This window comes from Triticum urartu, chromosome 7A, assembly GCF_056163025.1.
Source record: "Triticum urartu cultivar PI428250 chromosome 7A, HENAU_Tu73, whole genome shotgun sequence".
NCBI classification, from domain to species: Eukaryota; Viridiplantae; Streptophyta; class Magnoliopsida; order Poales; family Poaceae; genus Triticum; species Triticum urartu.
In genome coordinates this window covers 396,606,702-396,614,761 of record NC_141879.1, presented here as the reverse complement: position 1 = coordinate 396,614,761, position 8,060 = coordinate 396,606,702, and positions in this window count along the sequence as shown.

The window sequence follows — 8,060 nt, the reverse complement described above, 5'->3', positions numbered from 1 at the left end:
AGAGAGTCAATCAAATCCTCGAAGACATGCTCAGAGCTTGTGTCATCTCTTTCGGTATGAAGTGGAAAGATTGCCTCACATATGCTGAGTTCTCCTACAACAACAACTTCCAAGCAAGTTCGGGCAAGGCCCCATTTGAAATTCTTTATGGCAGGCAGTGTCATACTCCTCACAATTGGTTCGAGACTGGTGAATGCCAACTTCTTGGCAATGACTTGATCACAGAAGCTGAAGAAATGTGTAAAGTCATCCGTGAAAATCTCAAAGACGCGCAATCGTGCCTGAAGAGTTACTGTGATAGCAAGCACCGTGACTTGGATTTTGTGACTAGAGACCATGTCTATCTTCCCGTCTCTCCAATGAAAGGCACTCAATGCTTCGGTGTCAAAGGGAAGTTTGCCCCGAGATATGTGGGTCCTTTCAAGATCATTGGCAAAATAGGTGACCTCGCCTATCAACTCAAGCTTCCGTCCAACTTCTTAAATGTGCATGAGGTGTTTCACATGTCACAGCTTCGCAAGTGCTTCAAGACGCCTAAGCGCACTATCAACTTCGAAGAGATTGACCTCCAAGAAGACGTGTCTTATCATGAGCATCCCGTTGTCATTCTTGAAGAAACTGAGCGCAAAACTCGCAACAAGTCGATCAAATTCCTGAAAGTTAAGTGGTCTCACCATTCCGACCGAGAAGCTACATGGGAGAGTGAGGAACACCTCCATTCCGAATATCCGGAGTTCTTACAGTCCTAGATCTCAGGTCGAGATCCTCTTGTAGTGGTGGAGAGTTGTAACGCCCCTGATGTAACATTCCATAATTATAACTCCAACTCTTGCCATTTCTGGCAATGTTATATGTTATATCCTCCGTGGTTGGGTTTTGTCTTCGTTTTGCATTTTGTTCATGTCATGCATTTCATCTCATGTCATCATGTGCATCTCATTTCGTCCTATGCATCCGATCATTTTCCCCGTTGTCCGTTTCAGGATCCGACACTCACACATGCACCCGTTGCATCCCTCATATCTCATTTTGTGAGCGGGATAAAATGTTCTCGGAATGGGCCGATATTTTTCAAGTGGCCTTTTTACATCACCGGTAGGCCGCCTGTCAAATTTTGTTGCATTTGGAGGTCGTTTGATGCCCCAATGGTTAACCGTGTAACCGCCGAAACCCCTCTCTCATTTCAGCCCAACACCCCTTCACAACAGCCCACTAGCCCATCTAAACCCCCTCCATGCTCTCCGTCATTGGATCATGATCGTGTGGGCGAAAACTTCAACTCATTTGGACTCTCCTAGCTCCCTCTACCTATATAAACACCTCCCCCCATCCAAATCACAGGTCTAACCCTAACCTCCCCCTTCCCCCGCGCGCCGGACATGTCCAGACGGCGCCGGACGCGTCCGCCACCTCCCCGCAGCCAACCGGCACTTGCTACGTGGCCTGCTCCGCCGTCAGCCGCCCCGGCCCGCCAGGCCCGCGCGGGGCCCCTGGCCCGCATCGCCTTGCGCCGCCGCCCGGACTTCGCCGCCTCCCCGCGCCTTGTCGCCGTTGCGCTGGATCTCGCGCCCGCCGCCACCTGGAACATCACCGGCCCCTCGCCGGAGCTTGCCGTCCCGCCGCCGCAGCGCTCCACCGCCGCCGCACCTCCGCCTCCCGCTGCCGCGTCGCCACCTCGCCGCCGAGCGCCGCTGCCCATCGCTGTGCCGCTCGCCGCCGACCTCCTCGTCACCCGCGCCGCCGTCGCCAGAGTCCGGTCGCCAGATCCACCAGACCGTATTAGATCCACCTGTACGGTGAACCAAACGCCGCCCCGTCCCCGGTTCCCTCCGTCCCGGGTCCTCCCTGTCCATGTTTCGCGAGGTGAAATTCGGCTAAGTCCCAGATTCCTTGCGATATGTGCACATGTTTGACCGTCCATAAGTTCGTGCTCGTAGCTCCATTTTGCGTGCATGATATACAGAAATGTTCATCTCATGATGCTCTACATGCTAGTGTCATTTGTATGCATGTTATTGTCCATATTGAAGCCCTAATCTTCGTTGCAAAAGTGCTAAATGATGTTGTCTGCTGGAATCCATCATAACTTGTTGATTTGTATTTTTCATAGCATTTTGTGTGTTTGTCTTTTGAGCATCATGTCTACATGTTTTCGAAGCATCTTCATGCCATCTTTACAGTGGGGCAATCCTTGTATTTTTATGTGTCCTGTGGTGACTAGCACAAGCATGCAAAGTAGTCCACTTAATGTTGCTGTTTTCAGCCACTAAGTTTTTCTGCTAAGTCTTTTCCTGTAGCATTAGGTTGCTATGTTGACTTGTTTCCACAAGTAAATCCTTGCATATTTCGATGAAGTTCAGTAAGGATGTTTTGAAGATATGGTCATGCTCTATCCATTCATGCCTTTGTTTGGAATTATGTTGTACTTTAGCTTGTCATTACCATGCTCTCCTTTTGCTAAATATTGTTGTTGTCGGTCTGTTAACAGAAAGTGCATTTTTGCCATGTGTTTTGCTAGTAATCCATGCACCCTATGACCATGATATTGAAGGAAATATGCCCTAGAGGAAATAATAAAGTTATTATTTATTTCCTTATATCATGATAAATGTTTATTATTCATGCTAGAATTGTATTAACCGGAAACATAATACATGTGTGAATACATAGACAAACAGAGTGTCACTAGTATGCCTCTACTTGACTAGCTCGTTAATCAAATATGGTTATGTTTCCTAACCATGAACAAGGAGTTGTTATTTGATTAACGGGATCACATCATTAAGTGAATGATCTGATTGACATGACCCATTCCATTAGCTTAGCACCCGATCGTTTAGTATGTTGCTATTCCTTTCTTCATGACTTATACATGTTCCTATAACTATGAGATTATGCAACTCCCGTTTGCCGGAGGAACACTTTGTGTGCTACCAAACGTCACAACGTAACTGGGTGATTATAAAGGAGCTCTACAGGTGTCTCCAAAGGTACTGTTGGGTTGGCGTATTTCGAGATTAGGATTTGTCACTCCGATTGTCGGAGAGGTATCTCTGGGCCCTCTCGGTAATGCACATCACTTAAGCCTTGCAAGCATTGCAACTAATGAGTTAGTTGCGGGATGATGTATTACAGAACGAGTAAAGAGACTTGCCGATAACGAGATTGAACTAGGTATTGGTATACCGACGATCGAATCTCGGGCAAGTAACATACCGATGACAAAGGGAACAACGTATGTTGTTATGCGGTCTGACCGATAAAGATCTTCGTAGAATATGTAGGAGCCAATATGGGCATCCAGGTCCCGCTATTGGTTATTGACCGGAGACATGTCTCGGTCATGTCTACATTGTTCTCGAACCCGTAGGGTCCGCACGCTTAAGGTTACGATGACAGTTATATTATGAGTTTATGCATTTTGATGTACCGAAGTTTGTTTGGAGTCCCGGATGATCACGGACATGACGAGGAGTCTCGAAATGGTCGAGAAATAAAGATTGATATATTGGAAGCCTATGTTTGGATATCGGAAGTGTCCCGGGTGAAATCGGGATTTTACCGGAGTACCGGGAGGTTACCGGAACCCCCCCCCGGGAGCTATATGGGCCATAGTGGGCCTTAGTGGAAAAGAGAAGAGGCAGCCCAACATGGGCCACGCGCCCCTCCCCTCCCTTGGTCCGAATAGGACAAGGAGAGGGGGCCGGCCCCTCTCTCTCTTTTCCCCCCTCCGCGAATCCTATTCCAACTAGGATTGGGGGGGGGGGGGAATCCTACTCCCAGAGGGAGTAGGACTCTCCTAGCGCGCCTCTCCTAGGCCGGCCGCACCCCCCCTTTAGTCCTTCATATACGGAGGCAGGGGCACCCCAGAGACACAAGTTGATCCACGTGATCTTATTCTTAGCCGTGTGCGGCGCCCCCAGCCACCATAGTCCTCGATAATATTGTAGTGGTGCTTAGGCGAAGCCCTGCGACAGTAGTACATCAAGATCGTCACCACGCCGTCGTGCTGACGGAACTCTTCCCCGACACTTTGCTGGATCGGAGTCCGGGGATCGTCATCGAGCTGAACGTGTGCTAAAACTCGGAGGTGTCGTAGTTTCGGTGCTTGATCGGTCGGGCCGTGAAGACATACGACTACATCAACCAAACGCTTCCGTTGTCAATCTACCAAGGGTACGTAGATCGCACTCTCCCCTCGTTGCTATGCATCACCATGATCTTGCGTGTGCGTAGGAAAAATTTTGAAATTACTACATTCCCCAACAGTGGCATCCGAGCCTAGGTTTTATATGTTGATGTTATATGCACGAGTAGAACACAAGTGAGTTGTGGGCGATATAAGTCATACTGCTTACCAGCATGTCATACTTTGGTTCGGCGGTATTGTTGGATGAAGCGGCCCGGACCAACATTACGCGTACACTTACTCGAGACCGGTTCTCCCGACGTGCTTTGCACAGAGGTGGCTTGCGGGTGACAGTTTCTCCAACTTTAGTTGAATCAAGTGTGACTATTCCCGGTCCTCGCGAAGGTTAAAACAGCACCAACTTGACAAACTATCGTTGTGGTTTTGATGCGTAGGTAAGATTAGTTCTTGCTTAAGCCCGTAGCAGCCACGTAAAACTTGCAACAACAAAGTAGAGGACGTCTAACTTGTTTTTGCAGGGCATGTTGTGATGTGATATGGTCAAGACATGATGCTGTTTTTTATTGTATGAGATGATCATGTTTTGTAACCGAGTTATCGGCAACTGGCAGGAGCCATATGGTTGTCGTTTTATTGTATGCAATGCAATCGCGATGTAATGCTTTACTTTATCACTAAGCGGTAGCGATAGTCGTGGAAGCACAAGCTTGGCGAGACGACAACGATGCTACGATGGAGATCAAGGTGTCGCGCCGGTGACGATGGTGATCACGACGGTGCTTCGGAGATGGAGATCACAAGCACAAGATGATGATGGCCATATCATATCACTTATATTGATTGAATGTGATGTTTATCTTTTATGCATCTTATCTTGCTTTGATTGACGGTAGCATTATAAGATGATCTCTCACTAATTATCAAGAAGTGTTCTCCCTGAGTATGCACTGTTGTGAAAGTTCTTCGTGCTGAGACACCACGTGATGATCGGGTGTGATAGGCTCTACGTTCAAATACAACGGGTGCAAAACAGTTGCACACGCGGAATACTCAGGTTATACTTGACGAGCCAAGCATATACAGATATGGCCTCGGAACACGGAGACCGAAAGGTCGAGCGTGAATCATATAGTAGATATGATCAACGTAGTGATGTTCACCAATGAAACTACTCCATCTCACGTGATGATCGGACATGGTTTAGTTGATTTGGATCACGTAATCACTTAGAGGATTAGAGGGATGTCTATCTAAGTGGGAGTTCTTTAAGTAAATTAACTGAACTTAAATTTATCATGAAACTTAGTACCTGATAAGTATCTTGCTTGCTTATGCTTGTTTGTAGATAGATGGCTCGTGCTGTTGTTCCGTTGAATTTTAATGCGTTCCTTGAGAAAGAAAAGTTGAAAGATGATGGTAGCAATTACACGGACTGGGTCCGTAACTTGAGGATTATCCTCATTGCTGCACAGAAGAATTACGTCCTAGAAGCACCGCTGGGTGCCAGGCCTGCTGCAGGAGCAATGCCGGATGTTATGAACGTCTGGCAGAGCAAAGCTGATGACTACTCAATAGTTCAGTGTGCCATGCTTTACGGCTTAGAATCGGGACTTCAACAGCGTTTTGAACGTCATGGAGCATATGAGATGTTCCAGGAGTTGAAGTTAATATTTCAAGAAAATGCCCGGATTGAGAGATATGAAGTCTCCAATAAGTTCTATAGCTGCAAGATGGAGGAGAACAGTTCTGTCAGTGAGCATATACTCAAAATGTCTGGGTATAATAATCACTTGATTCAATTGGGAGTTAATCTTCCAGATGATTGCGTCATTGACAGAATTCTCCAATCACTGCCACCAATCTACAAGAGCTTCGTGATGAACTATAATATGCAAGGGATGAATAAAACTATTCCCGAGCTCTTCGCAATGCTGAAAGCTGCGGAGGTAGAAATCAAGAAGGAGCATCAAGTGTTGATGGTAAACAAGACCACTAGTTTCAAGAAAAAGGGCAAAGGGAAGAAGAAGGGAAACTTCAAGAAGAACAGCAAACAAGTTGCTGCTCAAGAGAAGAAACCCAAGTCTGGACCTAAGCCTGAAACTGAGTGCTTCTACTGCAAGCAGACTGGTCACTGGAAGCGGAACTGCCCCAAGTATTTGGTGGATAAGAAGGATGGCAAGGTGAACAAAGGTATATGTGATATACATGTTATTGATGTGTACCTTACTAATGCTCGCAGTAGCACCTGGGTATTTGATACTGGTTCTGTTGCTAATATTTGCAACTCGAAACAGGGACTACGGATTAAGCGAAGATTGGCTAAGGACGAGGTGACGATGCGCGTGGGAAACGGTTCCAAAGTCGATGTGATCGCAGTCGGCACGCTACCTCTACATCTACCTTCGGGATTAATATTAGACCTAAATAATTGTTATTTGGTGCCAGCGTTAAGCATGAACATTATATCTGGATCTTGTTTGATGCGAGACGGTTATTCATTTAAATCAGAGAATAATGGTTGTTCTATTTATATGAGTAATATCTTTTATGGTCATGCACCCTTGAAGAGTGGTCTATTCTTATTGAATCTCAATAGTAGTAACACACATATTCATAATGTTGAAACCAAAAGATGCAGAGTTGATAATGATAGTGCAACTTATTTGTGGCACTGCCGTTTAGGTCATATCGGTGTAAAGCGCATGAAGAAACTCCATACTGATGGACTTTTGGAACCACTTGATTATGAATCACTTGGTACTTGCGAACTGTGCCTCATAGGCAAGATGACCAAAACACCGTTCTCCGGTACTATGGAGAGAGCAACAGATTTGTTGGAAATCATACATACAGATGTATGTGGTCCGATAAATATTGAGGCTCGTGGCGGATATCGTTATTTTCTCACCTTCACAGATGACTTAAGCAGATATGGGTATATCTACTTAATGAAACATAAGTCTGAAATGTTTGAAAAGTTCAAAGAATTTCAGAGTGAAGTTGAAAATCATTGTAACAAGAAAATAAAGTTTCTACGATCTGACCATGGAGGAGAATATTTGAGTTACGAGTTTGGTGTACATTTGAAAAATTGTGGAATAGTTTCGCAACTCACGCCACCCGGAACACCATAGCGCAATGGTGTGTCCGAACGTCGTAATCGTACTTTACTAGATATGGTGCGATCTATGATGTCTCTTACTGATTTACTGCTATCGTTTTGGGGATACGCTCTAGAGACGGCCGCATTCACGTTAAATAGGGCACCATCAAAATCCGTTGAGACGACGCCTTATGAACTGTGGTTTGGCAAGAAACCAAAGTTGTCGTTTCTGAAAGTTTGGGGCTGCGATGCTTATGTGAAAAAGCTTCAACCTGATAAGCTCGAACCCAAATCGGAGAAATGTGTCTTCATAGGATATCCAAAGGAGACTATTGGATACACCTTCTATCACAGATCCGAAGGCAAGACTTTTGTTGCTAAGTTCGGAAACTTTCTAGAGAAGGAGTTTCTCTCGAAAGAAGTGAGTGGGAGGAAAGTAGAACTTGACGAGGTAACTATACCTGCTCCCTTATTGGAAAGTAGTGCATCACAGAAAACTGTTTCTGTGACACCTACACCAGTGAGTGAGGAAGCTAATGATAATGATCATGAAACTTCAGAACAAGATACTACTGAACCTCGTAGATCAACCAGAGTAAGATCCACGCCAGAGTGGTACGGTAATCCTGTTCTGCAAGTCATGCTACTAGATCATGATGAACCTATGAACTATGAAGAAGCGATGGTGAGCCCAGATTCCGCAAAGTGGCTTGAAGCCATGAAATCTGAGATGGGATCCATGTATGAGAACAAAGTATGGACTTTGGTTGACTTGCCCGATGATCGGCAAGCAATTGAGAATAAATG